The following is a 26,661-nucleotide window of genomic DNA, read 5'->3' as shown; positions in this document are numbered from 1 at the left end:
AATGAAACCATCATTACCCCATTCTGGAGAATATGTGTTGTGTTAGACAGGCTGCTTCATGACCTAAAGGAGTATGTTTGTTGCGTTCTCTACCTCTGCATGTCTTCATCTCATTGAGCGTGACCAGTATTTAGGCAAGGCAAGGTAAGTTTATTTATATAGCACATTTCATAGACAATGATAATTCAGAGCGCTTTACTTAAAAGGAAGTAAGATAATCATAAGAAATAATAATAATCACAACAGTAAAACAAGGAATTAAAAAAACTTTTAAAATGATTTAAAATTAATTAAAATTAATTAAAACGGTTAAGAATAGAAAATACAGTGCATACAGTTCGGACATAGCACAGTGCTCATTCAGTAAAATGCACGCTAAACAGATGAGTTTTGAATTTGGCTAATGTTTAGCACATCTGATCTCTGCTGGAAGATGATTCCGACAGCGGGTGGCATAATAGCTAAAAGTGGACTCCCCTTGTTTTGAGTGAAACCTTGGTGTTTGTAACTTCTGACTTGATCCTAATGATCTGAGTGGTCTGTTAGGTTTATATTCAGCAAGCATATATTTGCATTGTATATAGGTCATAGGCCATTGAGTGATTTATAAACGAGTAAAAGTACTTTAAAATGTGACTGCTGAAACTAAGCTCTTTGCCTTCTAATAGTGTTATTTTTTGAACAGCGACAGAGAGCCTTCAAATGACTCTTCCGTTCTGTTTGTGAAAATATCAGCGGTATGTGTAAAGTTTACGACCATAGCAAAAGCCAGATAATGACTATTTCACAGCTTTATTTGCTCCATATGTGAAAACTCTATATTGTGTTTACACACACTTTTTAAAATGAAGCATAACATAGCCTAATGGTAGTAAAGGTCAAAGTTCTCGAATTACATACAAGCATCAGCTAAATCAATTCTCCATATGTGAAACATTCAATGCATGGGTCCACAAAGGCATAAAGCTATCTGCCCGAACCATCTTTAATGACTGAATAGAATCGAGGGTCTTTTTCTGAAAATATTTTTTCCAAAAGATACATTAACTTCATCTAAATATTTGAGACGTTGTTTGAGGTGACATGGGTGTCACGTCTGCGCTGTTACAAACAAACAGGATCCTTCGCATCCATTTAAAACAAGATAAATATTTTTCGTTCTATATTTAAACATAAAGAAAGACTTTGATTAAATGTTTCATCACATGTGAGAGGTGATCAAAACATTGAAGATGATACTTAAAATAAGAAACTTATGAAGCGATTGATGTGGAATAAATTATACTTTAATTGAAATGTAAGCAAAAATCACAGGAAATGTAAGGAAAAAAAAATGTTTATTTAAAGTCTTAAGATTAGGCTTTGAATTCATTATTAACACAGCCATAACATTCGGTTTGAAAAAAGGTTAACAGAATAACACCTCAGATCTTCTGGTCTGTAACTACCCCCTCCTCTGAGTGGGTCTGAAACATTCATTTCAGAATGGTGTTTAACCCTGGGACGATCTGGGACGTTTTGTTAATATTTCAACTTAAAATAAATGCGTTTTATTTTATTGGAAACATTTCATTCACGGAATGGACATCATTGTTCACAGAAAAATGTAAGCCGTATTAATTGTGACCTAAAACTATATTAAATGTTTATTTTATACAGCGTGTTATATATGTAATTACAATATATTAATTAACTTCTTTAAAATAAGTGAATAGTGTTTTATAAGATCAATCAGCTGAATACATGTTTAAATGTATGATAAATTATTTGTTTCAGTAATGTTACTATCATGGCATATATTACCATTTAAAATAGAGATAAGTCTCTCTTTAGTTTGAAATGTTTATGTATGTGCATGCTTGTTTATATGATTTATCAGAGCACAAAATTTTATAATGACATGGGAATTACTCTTATATAAAGAGGTAAATTTGGTTTATGATGAAATTTTCTTGAGTCCTCATAATTAAATTGTATGAAATCTAAAAAAAAATGTGATTTCTCATAAACATAAAAAAAATCTAAAATTTTGATTTCTCATAAAAAATGTTGGAGATGGATCTTGTTTTACCATCGGCTGCAATGTCTGGATCAATCGCGGCCGCTGTGAATTAAAAAAAAAAAAAAAAAAAAACATATAAATTTATAAAAAGACAAAATTAAAATACGTTCATTTTAATTTATAAAAAGAATAGCTAATACGTACTTACATGTATTAATACCGTCAAACGCTTGCTGCTCAATATTTGAACCTGAGATAAAAAATAAAAAACCTGTTATGATTTAAAACACATGGAGAGGGTTTTTATTTGCTAGTTTAATGGAGCACACACACACACACACACACACACACACACACACACACACACAGAGAGACAGACTGTAACAAAGAAATCACGATGTCATAACATTAAACCACCAGCAGATGGCACAATTTTCACTATAACAGCGTGTCATAACATTAAACTGCCAGAGATGGCACAATTTTCACTATAACGGCGTGTCATAACATTAAATTGCCAGAGATGGTACAATTTTCACTATAACAGCGTGTCATAACATTAAACTGCTGCAGATGGCACAATTTTCACTATAACAGGATCATTTCACCCCAGACTCACCGGAGGGAGCCATTTCACCATCATATCCATTTCACTGAGACCAGTTAGCAACCGGGAAAATGGTGCTGAGATGAACCGTGCATTCCTAACCGGGAGCGCTTACACCCCGATTTAACCCGATTTTAACGACCGTCGATTTAACCGACACAGAATTGTTTTTCTGAAATCCTATACATAGCGAACTGAATTGAAGCACCGAAAGCTAAGCACATGTCGACAGGATATCCTCGTCTTTTCAAAATAAAGGTATTTTCAACAGGATGTCGTCATATTTTCAAAATAAAAGTATTTTCAACAGGATGTCACCGTCTTTTCAAAATAAAAGTGTTTTTTTCATACAAACAGTCTGATGGTGATTGGGACATTAGATGTGTCGATATTAAGTCAAATAACACATACTTTGATCAATTAATAGTATTTAAATATCACTACCATAAGATAAAATAAGACAGCATAACATAAAGAAAATTACAAGAATTAAATATAATATGGTTTAAAGACGCTATAACATCGTAGACTGTAAAAATAGCATAACATACTTTGATCAATTAATAGTATTTAAAATATCACTACCATCAGATAACATGAAATGATAAAATACTCACTTTTATCCATTGTCTTGGAGAGCAATTGGAGAGCCGTCCGAGAAAGTTTTCTGGTTCAAGTGATCATTTGAACACGTCAAATTTATAAAGGTGCCCGTGTGAAAGAAATCGGTGTTGAGTGACCGCTAGGTGTCATCCTTGTTCTATGAATGAACTTGTTCAATAGGTGGGAAGCTGGGCAAGGGTCGCACCGTGTCATCATAAATTCGTGGGCACGAGAGACGCTAGGGGCTGACCAACCGTAATTCATAGATGCACCCGTCAGAAAAACTGTCAAAAACATGCTACTCCTGCATGAGATACGATGGTTTTAATTAACAATGTCTTTAAAGATATTATGATTTTGTTTATCTGAAACAGTCGGTTTCAGTATATTTTTATAACCGTTTTATTTATAAGCTTTTTTAAAAGAACAGAATGTTTTTCAACCTTAGTTAAATTGCTTTAGATTATGTATATTATATAAAGGATAGAATATAAAGAACAGCATGTTTTTCAACTTTAGCCCTGTTGTAATGAGGCACAAAAAAGGAGGGGGGTGTCTTCCATGGACACTGAGAACTTGCGCTTGCGGGCACGCGCACTCTCTCTGTCTGTCTGACAGCGCGGAGGCTCCCTATATTCTGAGACAGGGGGTAAGGGTCATTCAGAGAGGAGTCCGACAGATGGAGCTGCGAGCCCGTTTCTCACAAAGCTGAAGCTTCTGTCTAAAATAAGGTAGGCGGATTGGTTTCAGTATATTTTTTATAACCATTTCATTTATAACCTTTTAAAAGAATAGAATGTTTTTTCAACCTTAGTTAAATTGCTTTAGATTATGTATATTATATAAAGGATAGAATATAAAGAATGGTGTGTTTTCAACTTTAGCATGATAATTTATATTATATTATATAAAGATAGGATGTTTATATATGAATGTGAAATAACTAAAATGTTTTTTCAACTTTAGCATGATAATTAATTATATTATATAAATTATATAAATTATAGAATGTTTTATATATAAATGTAGAACACACCGATCCATTTATATACTGCTCATGAATGTAATGGGAGTGGGACACACACACACACACACACACACACACACACACACACGCACATGCACACACACACACACACACACACACACGCATTACCATATAACTGGGACAAAGTTCAAACAACCGGCAAATAGCTTCTGTCAAAACCACATGATCGATGCATGGGGAGGGGTCATAGGTTAACCCGAGAACTCATTCGGAAAGTTCAACCCATCCATCATAAGGTCACCGGAAGTTCAACCTGTCAAAAGGTCAAAGGTCAAAGTCGTAAATCATCTTGACACAAGCTGTATCATAATTACTACTCCCTTCTGCAACCTCTTGATTGGACCAGTCTGTGGCATTCACATTTTCTTACACCGAGCAAGGACACTGAAAGCTGCTGATTCCAACCTGCGAGGACCACTGAAGATGTTCAGGCGGCATTGTGAAATGTAAGAATCCAATTTCTTCTTGCATGGGGCTTTAAAATCGAGATAATGTTGATAACGATGATAAGCTCTGGACATTTTTACTCGATATGGATTAATCTAACAGCAAAACTCTGCATGTTCTGAATGGTGTTGCAAACGCACGTGACCCTCACAGTGATTTCAGATCTCAGTATATGAGGACATGAACACATGAACTTTATTTCCAGAGCACAGAATCCAGGTAAAAATAAAATGGAAAACAGGATTCAGGGGGAAAAAAAATAATTCATGAGGCCCTTAGATTAAAGGTAGCTCTGTTGAGTTTTTTCAAACAAATTATCTTTACATTAGTTTTCTAGGCCTAACAAACAGGTTGAAAGCATTCCCTTTCCCATCAATGGTAAATGAATTTAGTTATAATATCGATATGGGATCAACCATAATAAGGAGCAGAGCCTGCATTTACATAAAATAATAAATGACAGTTAATGTTTTTAGAGGAGTGTATGTGTGCAACCCTCTATGGACACCTTGGCAATTGAATCGCCATTGGCTAGTAAATTTTTTAGTTTACTTGCCAGCCTGATATGACTGCATGCGTGAGAGAGAGAGACTGCTTGAATGACTGAGCGTGTCCTCCATCAGGTGAAGTCATATTCATAAATAAATAGTTAGCGATGTCCTAAGAGTAATGTTGTGGTAATATCCTTTCCATTTTTAAGGGTAGTGTACTCCCCCATGGCTTGTGTCAGTACTGGTCAATGCATTGGTTTCTATGAAGTGAAGCATCAGCTTCAGTTGTTCCCCCTGTCATTTATCCCAGTGTTTACCCCTCACGTCACTAGCTCCACCCTTGTGCCATAGCTTGTGACTGGAAGAGAAGATGAGTCGTTTTGAGGGAGAGGTTAACGTTTTTGATTAAAGATTACTAGGGCACATGAATTAAAAAAAAAAATAACGAAGTGCACGGATAAATTATTTATAATAAACACTACAGTATTCCATTAAAAAAATAAGAATTTTCCATTTTGATTTCATGGTGATTTTAACTGAACATTTTAACTGAACTGGTGCTTTTTTGGTCATTTAGTGTTTCTGTAAAAACAACTGGGAAAAAACAAAAATACCAATAAGATAATAATGATATGAATTCTACTAATAAGAACAATATAAAACGCACTAAGGATTAATGAGCTGCAGTATTCATGAATATTAATCAGGTTGTGTGGGTTTGCTTGAACTGATTTGCTGAAATCAAAACAGGGACGATAATAGGTGAGCGCCAGCCAATGAGATTGTCGTTTGGCATTAGTTCCGCCCCACTATCGGAAAACCGGGCAGTTCTTAAAAGCTGAAGAATTCCAAAGGAATGCCTTTATTTTGACAAGAAAATACAACAAAGGACATAGTTTACAGTGAGTCAATTCTCTCTCTCTCTCTATCTCTCTCTCTCTCTGTCTCTCTGCGTGTGTGTAAAACAAAGTGACAGTGAGTTGTGCAACCTTCACACTAGAGTTTATGGTATGTCAAATACAGGTGTGCTGCGCATCCATTGAGATGAACTTAAAAAAAGCACAGATCGCTTGAGTAAAACTTCGAAGAGCTGAGTCAGAGTGTTCGGCGAGTGAAAATATATCTGTGCTAAACTAATACTTAGGTCCTGTTTACACTAGTGCATTTTCGTTTTAAAATGGCGGTTTAGAATGAAATCGATCATCGTCTACACAGGCGTTTCCGCTGCATTTCAGAAACAATCTCCATTTACACTACACAACCTAAAACGCATGTCACGTGACCATTCATGCAGGTACAGCCATAGATATGACTCGGTAGATTCCCTATTATTTAGATTGCGGACACGTCTACATGCTTGTAGCGATCGAATTGGGAATCTACCTATACATCTATCGGTACAACAATGTGCATGATGTTATTGTTTACACAGTCGTCAAGGATATGCAGAGGCGAATGTGGGCAGACACAAGTCTCCTTTTTGTTCCGTTTACACTGAAACACAACCCCAGAGTTTTCAAACTAAAACGGGGTCTGCAACGTTTTCAAAAGTCTCCGTTTTCGAGGGTCTAACTGTAGCAAAAGTTATGTGTTTTAAAACGAAAACGCACTAGTGTAAACAGGGCCTAAGCCTCCAACTCACACACTGGTGAGTAAAATCTGAGAATTGATTAGCCATTGGCTAGACATCATTTAGTTGCCCAGAGTGAAGATTAAGTTGCATATATGCGAGTGATTTACTCGCAATATAGAGGGTTGGTGTGTTCCTACAGGTGACATGTTAACATCAACCCCATTTTCAGAAGAGTTGGTATGTTTTGTAAAGTACAATAAAATCAAGAATCTGTGATTTGTTAATGCTCTTTAACTTTTATTTAACTGACAAAAGTACAAAGAAAAGATATCCAAAGTTTTCACTGACCAACTTAAATGTATTTTGTAAATATAAACAAATGTTTATTTTGATGGCTACAACACATTCCAATAAAGGAATGTTTAACACTGCGTCACATAAACTTTCCTTTTAATTACAATGTTTAATTGTTTGGGAATTGAGGATACTAATTGTTAAAGTTTTGTAAGCAAAATGTTTGTCCATTCACTTGATACAAAACTTCAGATGCTCAGCAGTCTCTGATCATCGTTGTTTGATTCTCCTTTTCATGACTGGTCATACAGATCAGACAGTTCCAGATCCAGAGACTGATCTAGAACATTCCCTCTGTGTGAACGAAAATACGCTGTTTTAGCACATGCAGGAGACCTGGCATTGTTTTGATTTAATAACCATGGATTTTCCATGAAAGTTGTCACCTTGATGGCAGTACATGTATCTGTACAATTTCAATATATGCCTCCATGTCAATGGTACCTTCGCACATATTCACCCATCAGCCATGCCATTTGCTCTGCGGCACCCCCATACCATGACGTTTGCTTTTGCATCTGTCGCTGATGAAAGTCTGGATGATCCCTTTGGTCTTTGGGACTGAGAACTCAAAGTCCATTTTTCCCAGAAACAAGCTGAAAGGTGGACTCATCTGACCACAGCACTTTTTCACTATCTGAGATGAGCTCTGGCCCAGAGAAGCCCGCGGCATCACTGCATAGAATTATGTATAGCTTTCTCCTTGTGTAACAGAGTTGTAAAATATTGTAAAATGTTGCATTCATTGATGCAGTGGCAGACTTTGTTTAGTTGAAAGCGGTTTGCCAGAGTACTCCTGAGTCCATGTGGCTATATTTAACATCGTAGCATGACGGTTTCTCGTGCAATGGCATCTGAGGGCTCAAAGGTCATGCACATTCAGCTGAGGTTTCCTGCCTTGCCCTACACAGACTGAGATTTCTCTGGATTCTCTGAATCTTTTCACAATATTATGTATGGTAGTTGGTGAAAGACCTAAATTATTTGCAATTTTGCATTGAGAAATGTGATTTTTGAATTGCTTGACACTTCTCTCATGCAATTTGGCACAAAGTGATGAGCCGTGATCCAGCTTTGCTTGCAAAGACTGAGATGCTCCTTTTATACCCAAACATGATGCCCTCACCTATTACCAATTCACCTGCTTACTGTGAACTGTTTCAAAACAGTTTAACTTGGATATTCTGTAACCTTTTCACTTTTATTTAGCCCAAATTTTTTGGAGTGTGTTGCAGTCATCAAAATCAAAATTTGTTTATACAGTATATACAAAATACAAAGTTGGTCAGTGAAAACTTTGGAAATCTTTTCTTTGTACTTTTGTCAGTTCAATAAAAGATAAAGAGCATTAACATTTCACAGATTCTTGATTTTATTGCATTTTACATAACATCTCAACACTTTATTGTCTATTTTGTGATTTTAAAAAATGCCTTTCTGATTTACAACTGTAGACAAGCTATGTGCAGTTTATATTGTACCATTTATATACTATACACTCTTTGCCACATATAAAATATTTTATATTTATTTATTTGTTTTATTGTGGATTTATTTTCTTAATTTAACCAGTTAAAAAAATGACTTGATGGTAAATTGCCATAGAAGTAATATTAGGCATCTACACAGCATATATCGGAGGAAAGTGTCTAAAAAAAACACATTGATTGTATAATAATTTCTATTATGATGATGAAATAAAAAATAAAATGTTGGATCCAGATATGGGCATTTGATTGATTCAGTCATTGAAATTTCACTCCAACTGAGCCAAATTTGGCAAACCTGGAATGTTGTAATGATCCCACTTAAGGCGAGCGTAGTGATCCCACGTGCAGTTTATTTACAGAGTGATCCAAAACATCCAAACATAATCCAAACAAGAAACGAAGACTTGACTAGACTTGACTTGACTTGACTTTAAAAGACTTGACTTGACGAGGCATGAATCAGACTTGACAGAAACAGACTAGACTCACCAACAGCAGGTTACAACATTAATACACGACAAGAGACAATGGCAAAAACATGACTACTTATAACAAACAATACAGGTCACATGACAAGAACAAACCAATTGTGAACAAGACACATGACTAAGACAACCAATCAGAAGATGACACAATGAACAAGAGGAACCAATAGCATGAAGACAAGAGGGCAAGGGAAGAATGACACAGTTCTGTATAGATTTCTAAAAATTAACAATAAATCTTAAACCAAACATCTGTACAAATATTGAAATGGAGGTTCAAAAAACACATTATTTTCCACATAATTTACATTATTGTTTCTTCTCTATGCCCCGCCTTTCTGAAACGCGTTGATTTGTTCTAACAAATAATGTTACCTATCAGATTATGCTACCAACACTGTATTTATCCTACTGTAAGGGTAGGTTTAAAGTTGGGGTAGGTCAGCGGTTCTCAATTCCAGTCCTTGCGCCCCCGTGCTCTGCACATTTTGTATGTTTTTCTTATTGCTTCAGATGTTTATTCTATTCGAACATAAGTGCCCTGCAAAGTGGACATCACAGGATATTCCGCCATGATTCCGGTTCGAAGCGAACGTATATGTTCCATTCAAAGTGCATTGAAGTGTGCGAGACGTGAATTTAAATTGTATTTATTTACAGAGGTATGATGTCACACTTGTCCGTGTGTGAAGACGCAGCGCAAATCCGTGAATGAAAGTTCCGAAGTGAAGTAAACTTCAACAGATTTCCCCTGCTCAGGGAGTGGGGAGTAGGGTTGTGCCAATAGACGATATTGTGTATCGACGATAGTCAGAGATATCGACGATAGCAGATGTCTCTGTCGATAGTCAAGACTATATTATGCTCATTCTCCTATTAATGTATTAAATTATTATAATAATAATAATCATTATTATTTTTATTAGACGGCCTATTATAATTCGCCTATCAAACTGCCCAGCTTTTTCACTTCAGCACCGCATTTCACACACGCGTGCGCAAATGACGATTAGAGCCTGTAGCCGGTGAAGAAATCTCCATCCACAAACAGACGTACATCGTCTGCAGATATAAGGTGTTTCATTGCACTTTAACAAGTAATCTGAACGGCCTATATATGTGCAATATTTTAAACGAGCCCTCACTAACTGAGTTTAATGCCACAGTTATGTTAGAATGCATCTAATTTTTGTTTCTGTGGCGGTGCATTGCTCGTCATGCGGCGCGCGGTCCCGAGCGCTGTATGACTGATTCGTCAGTTCAATTGAACTTTACTCCAAATATATGAAATTACCTGTTTTGAATACATTATATTTAACGTGGTCATTTATGTCCAATATTAGTGTTAAACTACTGGACTTTAAATGAAATCTACTATTGATTTTCACCATTGACTGATTTTGCAGAACATTTAGACTGATAACTTCCTTGTGCAGATGCGGCAAATTTGTCACATGACGCGCGATATGACAGTTGCGTCCGACTATATATGAACTAGCTGTTTTAAAAACAGTATTTTTATATTTAAAGTTAGTTTATTAGTATGTTTGAAAGTATATTTTTTTGATTATTGGTGATTCCATAGGTTTTCTCTCGCGCACCTGCGTGGTTTAAAACACCAAATAGTTATGCTATGACAAGAACAAAGAGTCTCTCTCTTGCTCCACCCATGCACGACAATATCGTGTATCGTCGTTCTCACGTGCTGACGATATGACGATTTGGACGTTTAATGACCATTGAAAAGACATCCCTCCGACACGTCCCGTCATTTTTTAAAAATGAGTTCCAAAATTAAAGCTGCAAGCAACGATGAAAGGGCCCTCGCACCCGGGCTCACTACCACCTGGTGGCCATAGGAGAACAGCGAATGTTGGGCCATATGCTTATAAAATGGTAAATATTTGTGCCACATTTCTTTCTCCCAACAGGTGGTGATTATATAGATGATTATAACTGAATATCGGCATGTAAATGTCTTCAGGCCAGGACTCTTACCGAACATGCAAAGTTTCGGGCAGATCAGACATTGCATGTTTAAGTTAATGTAAAAGAAGTAACTTCCTGTTGCCAGCAGGTGGCGCTAAGACTAAATAAATATTCGCCTAAAGATGAGTTCAGGCCAGGACCCATATCAAATACAACTTTGGGCAGACGGGATATCGCATATTTAAGTTAGTTTAAAACAAGTAATTTCCTTTTGCCAGCAGGTGGCAGTATGATTATAACTGAAATATTGGCCTTAAGATCTGTTGAGACCAGGAATATTATCAAACATGGCAAGTTTAGGGCAAATCAGACATTTCATGTTTAAGATAGTTTAAAATAAGTAATTTCCTGTTGCCAGTAGGTGGCGCTACCATTATAAGTGAATGTTGGCCTTTAGCTGTGTTCAGGCCAGGACTCTTATAAAACGTGTGAAGTTTGGGACAGATTGGCCATTGTACAGTAGGTAGACATCCAAAATGGGTAATACCGCCGCGCGTACCGCCGCCGCAGGGCCGCGGCGTTAACTGCAAATCAGTCGCGTGTTAAAATCATTCGCGAAACTACCGCCAGGTGGCGCAAAGGGACGGAACTGAATGTAATTGTAAAATGAAAGGAAAGGAAGCGGTTAAACAACAATAACATTATAATATACATTATAACATCCTTAAAAGCCATTAAAAAAAAAATAGGATAGTCTTAGGCTACAGTCTACTCATCAAAAATTTAAAGAAAAGCCTTTACACAAAGGCTCTTATGCATGCTATTGTTTTTAAACAGTCATTACATATATATATACATATATACATACATACATACATATATATATATATATATACGGATTAAATTTTTTCATTTCGGTTCATTCTTGGTTAAAAAAAATAATAATAATAATCTTCAGGTTCCATTTGCAGAGCGAAATGAGAATGGTCAAGCATTTACAAATAATTCTTATTAAATTCTGTTATAATTCTTGATTTTCAAACTGCTAACACTTTGCATTTTTGAATTGTGCCTTTACTGTGTGACCAATAATTGTGAATTGTGACTGTGATCGCGCTGGGTGCCTCACGCGCACATATTCATTGGAAACAGCAGTCGTTCACCCGAGCCATGCGGCGCAAAGCAGCGGTCCACTTTGGCATATTTTTTGCTAATTATGATGATTTTTTTCCGTCGATACTGAAACACACGTGTGAAATCCAAAGCCTATTTTACCTAATGAAGAAGAGTTTAGCTTCAAATGGGCAAACATGTTTGGATTTGTCCCGAATGAGAGAGATAAGCCCAACCTTACATTATGTATCGCTTTAAATTATTTTAATTTTATTTTTTGTTGTTGTTTATAAGCCTATATTATTTATAGCCTGCTGCAATTATATTTATCCATTAGAATTATATATTTGTAATTCTGTTCTGTTCTGATAAATTTTTTTACATTTAAAGGATGTTTGTGTAAAGTGAAGGGAACTAAAAATGTCCTGTTGGTACATTAGCCTATAGCATTATTAGGCCTGCCGTTATTATTTCTGAATGTAATAAAATGAACTCTCACAAAGTAATTATTTTTTAGGAGTGTTTCGTGTATGTTTTTATCCAGCTTTATTTTTCCATTGCATCGTAAAAAATGAATTTGTGCATCACATCACTTCGTGAACAAAACAAATATAACTTTCAGATCCGCCTCTCGCGTTGCTCAGCTGTGGACGATTTCAAAATGTTTGATTATAAAGGTTGCGTGTCACATTTTATACAGGAATTGTTCATTAAAAAAAAAAAAAATTATATTGTTAGTTTTATGCTAACATGCAATCAAGGTCTTCGGATACTATACAAGATACAAGTTAATTTAGGCTATTTAACATGCACTGTGACATTTTACCGTTTCAACTCCTTAAGATGTTAAGAAGTCAGTTTCATAGTATTGAAATTCAAGTTGAATCCAGTATAAAAAAAGGTTTTAATTGCTTAAATTATTTCTATGAATTAATAAGTTGGCATGACTTTTTCATCATAGCATTTTTTTACGAGCTGTATTCGTTTTCTGAAACCAAGCACCCACTTTTTTCTTTTTTAAATCTATGAATCGCTCACATATCTCCCACAACCTACAAATAAGGGCTAATTTGAGGTTCTTTCTTTTATTATTTATTTATAATGTTTATTCTTGAAGAAAATAAGTATTTATTCTTTAATAAAATAAGGGACGATCCAAATATTTGTTATGTACAATAATATAGGCCTATATCTGCCTGCAGTTTAAAAAGATATTTTGTTTTTGATTCGTCCATTTATGTAGGCTACAATAAGCCTATTCTAAAAATAAAAATAAAAATAAATAATGTCATAAAAAATGCCATCGGTCTGAATAAATTTTACCATTATAGAATTGGGGTAGTAATTTAGGAGGTGAAAATACAGTGAAATTACAAATGGCATGGGATTTCAAAGCATGACAACTGAAGGTCTATGAAACATTTGATGCATTTTTTTAAACAATGGCACTTAAAGTTTTCAACTGAAATATTACTATTTCAACCATATAGCCTGTGAATAAATAAATAAAATGCATACTTTTCAGTTGAAAGAACACTGAGAGTGTAGGTTGCGTCTGGTGTTTTGGATTTGTACTTTACTATAATGAGCTCCAAGTTTACGAGAATAGCCTACACTAGGTATTTTTTTTTTTTTTTTTTTTTTTTTTGACTCTTATGCTAACAGCATTAAATTACAACGAAATACGTCTTCCTTCAGGCAGACTGAATGTTTTCCTGTCTTGACTAAATGGTGGGTCAGTTTGCGCGAGTCCCGCGCGCTGTGAAGCGGGAGCATCTGACGGAGGATTCCGCTGGTCTTAAAGCCTTCCGCAAAACGTCTACGTTCACTAAATAAACCAATGACTTTTGGCATAAAAATAATGATTAATTATCAATTTGTTATTATTTTGGTCACTCCCAACACTTTGATTTTTAAATTTGGGCCCCTTTTAACCGTGACCAAAATTGAATTTGTGACTTTGATCGTTTTGGTGCCCTCACGCGACATATTCTTTGGGAAAACAGCAGTCGCTCAATCGGGCCAGGGCCAAAAAGCAGCGTCCATTTTGGGCTATTTTTTAATTATGTTTTTTTTTTTTCCGCCGATACTGAAACACGGGAAACCCAAAAGCCTATTTTACCAAAAATGAATAAGAGTTTAGTTTAAAAATGGGCAACATTTTTGGGATTTGCCCCAATGAGAGAGAAAACCCCAAACCCTTTACATTATGTATCGTTTTTAAATTTTTTTTAATTATTTTTTTTTGTTGTTTTTTATGCCTATATTATTATATAGCCTGCTGAATTATATTTATCCATTAGAATTATATTTTGTAATTTTGTTCTGTTCTGATAAAAACAAAAGGATTTGTTGAAAAGGGAAAAACTAAAATGTCCTGTTGGAAATTAGCCTATAGCAATTAGGCCTCCCCAATATTTTCTAAAGTAATAAATGCAACCCCACAAATGTAATTTTTTTTTTAGCTGTTTTGTTTTTTTTTTAATTCCAGCTTTTTTTTTTCCATTGCACTAAAAATGAATTTGTGCATCACTTTCACTTGGGGAACAAAACAAATATAACTTCAGATCCCCCTGTTCGGGGGGACGATTTCAAAATGTTTGATATAAAGGTTGCTTTTTCCATTTTATGGAAATTTTGTTCTTTTTTAAAAAAAAAATTATTTTTGTTAGTTTTAGCAAACATGAAACCTTTTCCTTATCCCAATAAGAGACAAGTTCATTTGGGTTTTTAAAATGCACTGGACTTTTTTTACCGTTTTCAACTTATAAACTCCTAAGATTTTAAAGTCAGTTTAATAGTATTGAAATTCAAGTTGAATCTAGTATAAAAAAGGTTTTAATTGTTAAATTATTTCTATGAATTAAAAGAAATGACTTTTTCATCATAGCATTTTTTTTTAGCTTTTTCCCGTTTTCTGAAACCAAGAACCCACTTTTTTTTTTTTTAAAATTTCTATGAATCGCCAATATTCCCCCCAAACCCAAAAAAAAGGGCCCTTTTTGGGGTTCTTTTTTTTATTATTTATTTATAATGTTTATTTTTTTTGAAGAAAATAAGTATTTATTTTTTAATAAAATAAGGGCCCATCCAAATTTTTTTAAAAAGGAAATAATATGGGCCTTTAATTCCCGCATTTAAAAAAAAGATATATTTTTTTTTGGATTCGTCCATTTATGTGGGCTAAAATTTTCCTTTTCCCAAAAATTTAAAAATAAAAAAAAATGCAAAAAATGCCATCTTAATAAATTTTAAAATATAAAAATTGGGTGGCCCCTTGGGAGGTGAAAATACAGTGAAATTCAAAATGGATGGGATTTCAAAGCATGACAACTGAAGGTCTATAAAACATTTGATGCTTTTTTTTAAAACAATGGTTAAAGTTTTCAACCCAAAAATCCCAATTTAAAACCATATACCCTTTAAAATTTAAATAAATAAAATGCATACTTTTAGTGAAAGAACACTGAGAGTTTTTAGGTTGGGCCCCTCTGGTGTTTGGATTTGTACTTTAATATAATGAGCCCCAAGTTTAAAATAGCCTAAAAGGTTTTTTTTTTTTTTTTTTTTTTTTTTTTTACTCTATTTAACAGCATTAAATTACAACAAAATTCCCCTTTCCCTTTTCAGGCAGACTAATTTTCCCCCCTTTTCCTTGCAAAAATGTTGGGCCGTTTGAAGCCCCCTTTGTAAAAGGTGGGGGGCCCCGGAGGATTCCGTTTTGGTCTTAAACCCTTTCCAAAAAACGCTCACGCCACAAATAAAAATGTTTTCAAAAAGATTTTTTCAATTTGTTATTTTTTCCAGTGAAAAATAATATGGGCGGGCGTGGAAAATAATAAAAAAGAGTAAGGCTGCTGGGGAGACAGGATGTTTTTTCCGTAACATGACAACACAGCTTCCTCACAGCCAACAAACAGACCAAAGTTCAGTTCACCCTGGGGGGGGTTGGGGGGTAGTTCTGTATAACCCCGGGGGGTCAGATGGGGGTGAATCTCTTTGGTCTTTCATATGGACAGTCTTATGAGGGTTTCAAACTTGGGAACGGGTTTTTAGGACAACTTTAAAAAAAATTTGATCCACTTCAAATGTTGACTCCCGTATAGCCGCAAAAATTTTTATTAGTTATTATAACTTAATTTCAGAGGAAGTTCCCTTTAATTTAAAAAAAAAAAAAAAAAAAAAAACTGTTGCATTGGGATTGGGCAAAGGTTATGGCCAAAAAAAACCCCCCTTTTTTTTCCCACAAAAAACCAATTACAATTTAAATCGATTTGTTTTGCCTCCCTCCCAAAAAAAAAAATTTTCCAAAATGAAAAAGAAATTGTTCAAAACAAGTGAAATAAAACCAAATTTTTTTAATCCCAGCCCATCATGCATCTAACCAGGGGCCAACCCTTTTTTCCCGACCTTGAAATTGAAAAGGGGGCCCCCTGGGCGGGCCAAAAACCCCGGAGTCCCCGGCAGTTTGGGTAAAAAAAACCCATAAAAAAGTAACATAAAATACATAAATAAAAGAAATGGGCCCGTCCCTTTTTTTATTCAGGCATCATGATAAGCACAGGTTTTTTATTTATTTTATTTATAATGGTTTTCCCCTAATCTTGACCCGACGGGACCCCTATGATGTCACCGTAAACCTGGTCATTTCTGTCCGTTTACCCCACGCCGCCCCATTTTCCACAAAAAAACCAAAAATTTTTTCGGGCCCAAAAAATGAAAACGGAAGAAAAGAAGAAGTAAGATAAAATCTGTAGGCTTAATTTTCCAACACCGAGGGGATAATCGCAGTCTAAAAGTTTATATTGGGATGAAACCCCTTAGGGGGGAGGGTTTTGGGGGTTTTTTGGGTTTTGTGTTCTCCCGCCCGGCAGCCAAAAGAAACCCAAAACCCACAACCCCCCTCCCCCCTTCCGGGGATTGGGGGAACAATATTTTTTTTTGGGTTTTTGGGAGTGGTTCCCTCACAGAGACGAATTTTTTAACGGCCGCTTATGGGGGAGGCGCAACCAGGACTCCCAGAAAGATTGATGAATGTGATCATTTATGGTTGGGCCTGAAATCGCTGATACAAACCTTTTTTTCAATTTTTTTTTTTTTTAACAAATTACTTTTTTTTTCCAAGGGGGACCCTGTATGGAAAAAAACCCCACAAAAAAACGTTTGGGTTTTAATAGTTTCTTTTAAATGTTACCTAATTATTAATTTTCTTTTTTAATCTGTTTGTGGTGTTTTAGGGGTGTTATTGTTAATTTTGTTGATTTGAAAAATTTATTTAAATTTTTTTATTTATTATTTATTTTATATTTTATTTTTTAAAAGTTATTCTATTTCTTATTTCCCCTTTTTAAAATTTTATATAGGCTGTTTTTATGCCTCTTAAAAATCTGGGGGAATTAAAAAGTTTCTTTGATGGTCAGTGAAAATCACTTTTTCAGTCTTTTTTTTTCCCGCAAGTCCATCAGGTTGCAAAAAACACCCTCCAATTCCCGCCCAGTGGGTATCATAATTTTCCTGTTATCAAACATAAAACCCCAAATCAAGAACTGGGCTTTATTTTCACTTAAAACTTCCCCATAAGAACTAAATACTTACCGGCCCAGCAGCCCAAAAAAAAATAATTAACATACAGCATACATAGAATAATTAAAAACCCCCTTTTTAAAAGACCAAAAAATTTAAAAAAACAGTAGGGGTTTATGTACAGTTTGTTTGGGGGAGTCATTTCTTTCTTTTTTAGGGGCCCCCATTTAAAAAGGGGCAAAGGGTAAACCAAACCCTTGCTTAGGGGGCCCCGCCGGGCTAGGGGGCGGGTTTCACTAACCATCCACTCCGGGGTTTGGGCCCAGGGGAAACCAGCCCGGGGTGAGTCGGGGATTTGGGCGGAGGACAAAACCAAAGGGAGGCCCCAAACCCCCTTTTCTAGTCTATATTTCATCTCGTTTGGGCCCCTTTGGGTTTAAAAGGGGATTTATTTTTTTTTTCTTTTTCACTATTTGTAAAAATAGCAGACACCGTTTTAACCCGGTTTTTGTTCATATAGGCCCAAACATTTTCTCACCGGGAGCAGAGTATTTAGAGTGGAGCAAAAATTTCCCCCCGCTCCCGAAAAACATTTAATTAATTTACTAAGTTTTTTCCCTTGAACCCGAAAAAACTGTTTTAATTGGCTAAAGTTGGGAAAAGTTTGCAAAAGCTTTAAAGTTGGTTGGTTGAGTTGTGTTTGTTTAGGGAGATAAATAGTGTGTGTATGAAGGGGATTGGTTGTGAATGGGTTGGTTAAGTAATTAATAAATTAATTAGTTGATTAGTTTGTTTTTGTATTAAAAGGTATAAATTTTTGCTTTCGCTGGGGGAAATTATGTTTGTAATCAAAATAAAGTTTTCATTTAAAGATTTTTTCTACAGATCGATGCAAATTTTTATAGATTTCGCTCATTCAAAAACGTAAGATGAAGTAGGGCCCCCCCCCAAGATTTACATTTGTTTTGAATGCATTATTGCAAGCGACAGAGGGAAAGTGTTTTATCTTTTTAAACCCTGCTTTAACCCGAAAAAAAATCAGTAAAAGGGGAAATAAAAATTTTTCCTTTAGAACTTTAAAAACCCGGGGAATTTTCCATCATTAGTCTTTGATCGGAGAGATTTTTAAAAAAGATAGCTAAATATGTTTATCATGTGAATTTTTTCTAAATATGCAGTTATATTACGGGGTGTTGGCATGAATTGTACCCCGATGGAGCTTTCTGAGCCGGGAAAGGGGGGGTTAAAAACTCCACTTTTAAAAATCCTTCCTCCCCCCCCAGTCAGGGAAAAACAATCAAGACTGTCATACTCTGCCCCAAAGGGGTTTAAATGCGCGGGGAGGCTTGAGCCCAATCATTCCCCAAAAAATAAAATATTTATTTTATTTCAACTTTTGTTTTTTTTTCAGAGGAAAAATCAGGGTTTAAAGGGATTTTCCAAAGACCGCTCGAAAGAGGAATTTATGCAAACGCCTAAAATTTTTAAAAACTTTAACAGAGATGTCTAGAGGGGATTTAATTTGGTCTCCCCAATGCAAAAATTTTTATATAGTCGTTTTATTTGTCATTATTCAACTAATCGCAAATTTATATTTAAAATTTTCAACTTTAAACCAGCCTTAATTTTATCTTAACCAAAAAAATATGCATTAAGTTTGTCACAAAGCACAAAGGGAGAAGTAGCCTTAATTATGAAAAAAAGGGGACATTTTTTAATTTTTTATTAAAAAACAAATGTTTTTTTTGTCGGCTGCAAGATGAAATTAAAAGTGCTGACTTCTCCCATGGACCCTTTAAAGAGAAAAACAACCTTCCCCAGATTACATAATGCTTTCGCCTTTTTAATTGATTTGAAAAAACATTTTCAAGCTGTCTAAAACCGTGTCTTGTTCATATAGGGCGAAACATCTCTCACTCGGCAGCAGAGTATTGTGAGAGTGGAGCGGCCAACAATTTCCCTCCGCGCTCCGAGCATTTAATAATCACTAAGCCTCCGCGGTTCATTGATACCAGAAACACACTGCTCCGCCTTCACTCCGTGGCCTAAGTTGACAATGGTATGTTCATAATAGCTTATAAAAATAAAATAAAAATAAAATAAATAAATGGAATTAAATTACAGTGGAGAGTTTCAAAAGGGGATTTAGTGCTATTGTGTGCAAACTTTTTGTCCTACCAAACACCAAACTAATAAAATTGCCAGCATTAAAAGGTATAATTGCTGCTTTCTGCTGCGCAAATTATGTTTGTAATCAAAATAACAGTTTTAACATTTTTCGTCAGTTTATTTTATCTACAGATCGATGCATTTGTTATAGATTTTGCTCATTCAAAATCGGATACAGATGAAGTAGCCTACTGTAAGATTACATTTGTTTGAATGCATTATTGCGACAGCGATTACGTGTGAATGTGCTGTATCTTTTTAAATCATGCTTTAACCCGAAAATAATCAGTAAAAGGAAGTAAAATTTTCCTTGAGAACTAGCCATCCCGCTCGACTATTGCCATCATTAGTCTTCTGATCGGAGAGATTATGTGTATCAAGCTATAGCTAAATATGTTTATCATGTGAATTCTTGCTAAAGGTATGCAGTTATATTACGGGCTGTTGGCACATGAATTGTACTCGTGATGGAGCGGTGCTTTTTTGCTGGAGCGAGTGAAAACCACAACGCTCCGACTTTTTAAAAAATCCTCTCCTCGCTCAGTCAGAATAACACCGCACTGGCTCACTACTCTGCTCGGCAGCGTGTCTCAAATGCGCGGGGGAGGCTTGAGCCCAATCATTCTCAAACATAAAATATTATTGTTTTATTTCAACTTTCGTTTTTTGTTTCGAGAGAAAAAAATCAGTGTTAAGGCATCTCTCCATTACAGACCGTTCTGAAAGAGGAATTTTTATGCAAACGCGTAAAAATTCTTTAAAAACTTTAAACAGAGATGTCTAGAGGGTATTAATAGGTCTGCTTCCCACCGTAAGATTTTATATAGTCGTTAATTTGTCATTATTCAACTAATCGCAAATTTATATTAAATTTACAGCTATAATCCAGCCTTAATATATTCCCCACGCTCAAGAATATGCATTAAGGTTGTCACAAAAAGCACAGGCAGAAGTAGCCTAATAATTATGAAAAAAGGAGACATTTTAATTATTTATTAATAAACAAATGTTATCTTGTCGGCTGCAAGATGAAATTCACAGTGCTGACTCTCTCCACATGGACGCGCCTTTAAAGAGAAATACAACCTTCACAGATTACATAATGCGTTTTGAATTGATTCGTTTGAAAGACATTTCAAGCTTTCTGCTGATATATTTCTCAGGTATGTGAGACACCCAGATTTTTCAGTTATTTCATTATAAGAAAAAAAAATCACTTGATCGAGAGGGCGCCTCCCTGTCATGCATGCGCATTAATAATTTTTGCACAAACTTGAATATGAATAATAATTCACATTTTGCATATGCATTACAAAGTAAATAATTTTTTACATGTAATTATCCAAAATAAAACCAAACAAGATTTGAAATGAAGATAAAATATGTAGACAAATAAGAATAAATGCGGCACGTGCACTCAGCATCATGCAGAGCAAATCTTGGACTGATATTTTACGGAATATTATACATTTTATATTATGCATTTAAATGCGGCTGCAATTTATTTATTTATTTTATTTATTTATTTTTACTTAACTTAAATTATATGAAAGCAAGCAAAGAAGACTCCATTTAAAAATCACTGAAGTTGTCAATTAATGAAGCTCTTTTTTTTTGTTTTTACATCGTGTGCACTTTGTTGATAAGTGAAGACGTTGTATTAATCCATCCATTCTTTAGAGTTGCAATGATTTAGTTAAATCGTGCAGGTTTAATTTATTCATTTCTTGTTTTTAATTAGGCCTAAAATAATGGGGAGCGAAATTATACAGTGCCTTAACGTTTTACATAAAATAAAGAAAATAATTTATAAAACTCGCAAGCCTAGCTCACAATAGGCTATCACGTTTTAATGCTCCGATGCCAAAGTAAACCACATTCTCTTTTTAATAATATAACACATAATTCATATTATATAAATAATACTGCACATGTGTCTAATCTAAAATATGGTGTAGAGAAAATATAAGCACAGGCTCATAGGGTTACATATTATCCTGCTTGAATTCATTCTAAGAAACGCAACAATATCTTCATAAGGACTAAACTTTTCATCTGTGAATATTAAATATTTTTTTCTTTCATTCTCCCCGACTGCAGTCAAATATAACACTTCAGTGAGGCAAAGCTGAAGTCTATTTTGCGGAAGGAAATGTGCTTTGATGCGCTTGTTTGAAAAACTTGTGATTAAAGCGCCACTCAGCGGTCAAAAGCTGCAAATGCACTTTGCAGACGCCGCGGCGGCGGTACGAGCGGCGGTAGAAACAACGTTTTGGATGTCCACCTACTGTATGTATGAGTTACAACAACTTCCTGTTTCATAGTATTAATAGCATCCTTTAGCACATAGTAAGTGTTGCTAGCATATTTTAGAATATTCCTAGCATGATTAGCACACTATGGCATATTTTACTGTGTTGCTAATAGTGCATAAAATTGTAAAACATGTCACTTCCTGTTGCCAGTAGGAGGCGCTTTAACTATAACCAAATATGAGCATGTAGATATCTTCAGGCCAGGACTCTAACCAAACTTGTGAAGTTTGAGGTAGATTGGACATTGTATGCATGAGTTACAGTAATGTTCTGCTTCACTCCATAAATAGCATGCTTTAGCTAAGCTAAGTGTTGCAAGCATATTTTAGCATGCTTCTAGAATGTTGCCAGCCTATTTAACACTTGTTGATGCTTTTTAATATGTTGCTAGGAGTCCATAACAGTGTTAAACATGACACTTCCTGTTGCCAGCAGGTGGCGCTATGACTATAATGGAATATGGGCATGTTGATGTGTTCAGGACAAAACTTTTGTAAAGTGTGTGGTTTTTGGGGGGGCACTGCTTGCATGAGTTACAGCAACTTCTTTTTTCACTGCATTAGTAGCATGCTTTAGCACTTAGCTAAGTGTCGCTAGCATGTTTTAGTATGTTTCTAGCATATTTCCAGCCTATTTAAAACTTGTTGACACTTTTTAATATGTTCCTAGGAGTCCATAACAGTGTTAAACATGACACTTCCTGTTGCCAGCAGGTGGCGCTATGACTATAACCGAATATGGGCATGTTGATGTGTTCAGGACATGACTCTTGTCAAACGTGTGAAGTTTGAAGCAGATCGGACATTGCTTGCAAGAGCTACAGCAACTTCTTTTTTCACTGCATTAGTAGCATGCTTTAGCACTTAGCTAAGTGTCGCTAGCATGTTTTAGTATGTTTCTAGCATATTTCCAGCCTATTTAAAACTTGTTGACACTTTTTAATATGTTCCTAGGAGTCCATAACAGTGTAAACCATGTCACTTCCTGTTGCCAGCAGGTGGCGCAATGACTATAACTGAATTTTGGCATGTTGATGTGTTCAGGACAGGACTCTTGTCAAACGTGTGAAGTTTGGGGGAGATCGGACATTAGCACTTAGCTAAGTGTTGCTAGCATGTTTAAGTATGTTGCTTGCCTGAGTTACAGCAACTTCCTGTTTCATGGCGAAACATCAAATTTGTCAGGCCGCCAGGGACACGCCCCTTGACGAAAACTCAAAATCTTCACAATTATGATGACCCTCACCAAATTTGAAGATGATCCGATTAAAACTGTAGGAGGAGTTTGTCAAAGTACGAGGCATGGAAATGGCACAAACTGCACAAAAATCGTACAGGAAATTAAAAATAACGTACTTCCTGTTGGGTTTTGGATTTTGTACCAAGATACTTTTTTGTAGGTAATGGTGTGTTACACATGTGTACCGATTTTCATGCATGTACGTGAAAAGCAGCTCGAGGCGCACTCCGTTGAAATTTTACAGGTGGCGCTATCGAGCCATTTTGCCACACTCACTTCTGAAACCTATATCAGATGTAAATTTTCACCAGTTCTGATGCCTGTGCAAAGTTTCGTGAGTTTTGGAGCATGTTTAGGCCCTCAAAAATGCGATTCATTTCGAAGAAGAAGAAGAAGAAGAATAAACGGAGCAATTCCAAGAGGGTCCTCGCACCATCGGTGCTCGGGCCCTAATAAACGGAGCAATTCCAAGAGGGTCCTCGCACTGCAGTGCTCGGGCCCTAATAATAATAAACGGAGCAATTCCAAGAGGGTCCCCGCACCATCGGTGCTCAGGCCCTAATAATAAACACAGCAGATACAATAGGGTCCTCACAGCATCGGTGATCGGGCCCTAATAAGAAACGGAGCAATTCCAGGAAAGTTGAACGGATGTCTTTGACGTCATCTGGCCGTGAATTCCACGTCTTTTCTGCACGTCCCTCGACGTCTAAATGCGTCGTCTTATTTGTGTTTGAGTGTTTTTGTTGTTTGTTTGTGTTTGTGTATATTTTAATTGTTTTTATATAATCATGCATCCCATTGGGTAACATCGTGAAAGGCAATCAATTATGTCTTGAGGTTTAACACATCTTGACAAAGGTTAAAAATCAGTCCAGTCAGACCTGGACATCCATAAAATGTGTACATCACAAACAAGAACACATTATTTGTGGACATAAGCAAAAAAGAATTTTATTGTTTTTGAACAGTTTAGCATCTGTTAACCAAACTAAAATACCAATTACAAAATACTGAATTATTATATATAAAGGGATAGTTCACCCAAAGATGAAAATTCTGTCATTTACTCACCCTCATGTTTCAAACCTGTATACCTTTCTATGTTCTGACAATATTGTTTTCACGTTTGCTTTACTGGGTCAATGACGAATAAGAATATTCAAGATGATAAAAATCTAGTTAAAAAATTAGTTTTTCAATGTAATCTTTGTATCCACTTTGGATTTCTGAAAGAAGTTTACAGGCCTACCATTTGCGTCAGAAAAATGATTTAATGATGGTCATCACTGAATAAAAAGTGCTGAAATGCTCAATCTTGAACTCTATTATTATTGTCAAAAATTTATATTTTCACAGTATTTTTATTTTTTATTATTAATGTTTTTAATATATAATAATATAAATCAATATTATTTATTTAATTGCATTTATTTTTAAATACTTTAATCATATTTATTTAAAAATAATATTAATTATTAATTGAGAATAATTATTAATATTTGAACGTGGCATAACCACCTTGCAGGAGCCATTGTTTTCTTGACAAGAAAATACTAAAACATAGAAGACCCTCATCATAAAATATGTTTGAAATCATTGCTATTTATAAAATCAAAGTGGTGTAAGTGATTTTAAACTGTATAGAACTGACATGAATTCAAATATTACATTTCTGAGAATGTGTTCACGTGTTTTCTACTAGAATGTTAAAATACTGTTTCTTTTTATCATGTCTTTATTAATCTTGTCATTGACTTACACAGTTGTCTAATAAACACAACGATATTTGGAAGAATGTTTGTAACCAAGCATATCTCACAACTAGGGATGTACCGATACCGATACTGGTATCAGTATCTGCCCGATACTGAGCTCCTGTACTCGTACTCGTTTAAATGCCCCGATACCAAATGCAGATACCATACAGCACGTGATAAGTACCATGTTCAGACAAAGAAACACCGACAACAGAACAACAGACAGCAGAATGAAGTTATTAGAGATTAAGGTTGTCTATGTAGGATATTTATACAATGAATATAATGTTAAACAGTCAGTATAGCTGACGTGCGCAAGCTGAGAAAGCACGCTGAGTGGATTGAGTGGTCTAGTGGAGGTGTGCTTGTCTAGTGTGCTTGTCTAGTGAATATACAGTTCATCACTAGAAAGTTTGTAGTTCGGTCGGATATGTCAAAAACAAGTAAGTAAAACAACGCAAAAGTTACTTAACGATAGAAAGAGAGGGAGAGAGAGAGAGAGAGCACGCTTGCACACTTTTGTTGTGTGATCTTTGATGTTCACTCACTTAGCACATGCATTTGGATTGAAACTAAATCGTAAAAAAAAAAAAACATTTATAAGGGCATTCACTATAAACTTCATTTATTTTCAACCTTAGGCATACATGACTTTCTGGGGAAAGTGAATCTAGCAGCCCGTGTGTAATGCACTAGGCAGTACGTTACTACTGTTCCTCTCGATCTGCAATAGTACTTGTTGATGTAATGGTTGTCTGTTTTTTGCTTGCTTGAGTGTTTCTGCATTATACAGTATGAGTGGCTTTGGAATATAAATCGCAGCACGTTTCAGATAAAAAACAAAAACAAAAAACGTGACTTCTATTTGTGATAAATACCACAGGAGATTTATATCGAGTGGTTCCCTGCATTATTACAGCAAAGCGCGTCATTACAGTACTAAGTCGCTGCAATGGAGCAGCTCTAATGCTATTAAATTGCAGATGATGAGCCACAGAGCAAAAACATGAACAAAGAAAGTAACAAAAACTTATTTTTGTGAAAATATCCGAATGATATACAGTTAAACCAAAAATTATTCAGAGACCAGATATACATTTTTATATTTTTTTTACTAGTGGGTGCAGGACACTATAGTTCATTTATGTAAATGAGGATAGCAAAATAAAGTAAACTGTGACAAATTATACCCCAAAATTCTTCAAACAAAGTCTGGAGAAAAAATTGGAAGTTCAGGTTAGCATGAAGCTTGATGACAGCATACCCAGGAAACTACAGACAGTCATTAAGGCTAAGGGTGGCACGACTAAGTATTGATAGTTGTGTAAATACTGTCATACTAACAGCTGTCTGAATAATTTTTGGTTGATTGTAATCCATTACATACCTTTCTATCAAAGTTATCTAACATTATCACGATGAATTTGTTCTGACACAGTTTACAGAGTTCTTGTCATATTTTATTACCATCTTCTAAACTATAGAGAATGTGAAATGTTGAAGATGTCTGAAT

The 26,661-nt window shown here is 35.3% G+C and overlaps 1 long non-coding RNA gene across 1 annotated transcript; it reads right to left on the bottom strand.

Annotated features, from left to right (window-relative positions):
• Positions 1–374: 374 nt before the first annotated feature.
• On the bottom strand, positions 375–2,909 carry LOC122145298. Its single transcript, XR_006160246.1, has 3 exons — positions 2,622–2,909; positions 2,211–2,252; positions 375–2,104 (listed from the first exon to the last, which is right to left on the bottom strand). It is a non-coding gene; the product is annotated as an uncharacterized LOC122145298 (long non-coding RNA).
• Between the last annotated feature and the right edge of the window lie 23,752 nt (positions 2,910–26,661).

The sequence above is a fragment of the Cyprinus carpio genome, chromosome A6 (genome assembly GCF_018340385.1).
Source record: "Cyprinus carpio isolate SPL01 chromosome A6, ASM1834038v1, whole genome shotgun sequence".
NCBI lineage: Eukaryota > Metazoa > Chordata > Actinopteri > Cypriniformes > Cyprinidae > Cyprinus > Cyprinus carpio.
This window is presented reverse-complemented; position numbering and strand designations above follow the sequence as displayed.